General features: G+C 44.3%; 1 protein-coding gene across 2 annotated transcripts in view; it reads right to left on the reverse strand.

The window, feature by feature from the left end:
• Window positions 1-851, reverse strand: part of ABHD4 (abhydrolase domain containing 4) — a 17653-nt gene that overhangs the window by 5182 nt on the left and 11620 nt on the right. The gene's annotated exons all lie outside the window — the stretch shown is intronic.

The raw sequence follows: 851 nt of genomic DNA on the forward strand, positions 1-851 counted from the left end.
TCAGATGACTACAAATGAGAGTCAGTGTTGGTTACCAGAGTTTTTAACAGTCTAACGTCACTGAGGAACCAGATTATTTTCAGCTCAATGATCTTTTTCTCCAAGGATCACAAGCACCACAAGAGTCCATGGTTGAGAGACTACCCTTTTACAGTCTGGGCTGTGTGTTCTCCTTCCTGAGACCCTAATGGCCTTTAATCTTCTGAAGGTAGTGGATGAAACTAGACCACCTCCCAAGAGCCTGCTCATGTTCAGACCTGTAACGGAATACGAGTGGAGAGGCAAACTGAACCCTGGCATCTCAGACTCGGGGCAGTTTTAGAGCAATCTGTTCTCTTCTTTATGTAGTTCATGAACATGCAGTAGGGCACCCAAAACAGACTGCAAAAATTGGGCCTAATGGTCAACTTCTGATCTCTCTCTCTCTTTTCTCTTCTGGTCTTCTCTCTGCATATGAGAAGCAAGAGGTGAGAGAGAGAGGCACAGCCAGGGCACACCCTGGGCCCTGGTCCTCTTCCATGGCTGCTAGCCAACTGCCCCACCCACACTAACTCTGATGCCCAAGCATGAACTTGGCCAGATGCAAGTCCAGGAAAGGGGAGAGTGGTGAGAGTTGAGCTTTTCCTAAACTTCTACTTTCTATTCGAATGCTAGTTTTTTCTTTATCAGAGGTATTCTGTTTCTCATGAAGGGCTTAAAGAGACAACTCTTACTTAGCCATTAGTAATTAACTCATAATAATGGGCTATTGAACATTACGATGTATCCATAAGCCATTAGTGTAAGATAGAAGGTCATCAAGCTTTTCCATTAAGGGAATCTGCTTTTCACTTTATCAGAGTAAACACTCC

The sequence above is a fragment of the Pteropus alecto genome, unplaced genomic scaffold (assembly GCF_000325575.1).
Source record: "Pteropus alecto unplaced genomic scaffold, ASM32557v1 scaffold335, whole genome shotgun sequence".
Taxonomy (NCBI): Eukaryota; Metazoa; Chordata; class Mammalia; order Chiroptera; family Pteropodidae; genus Pteropus; species Pteropus alecto.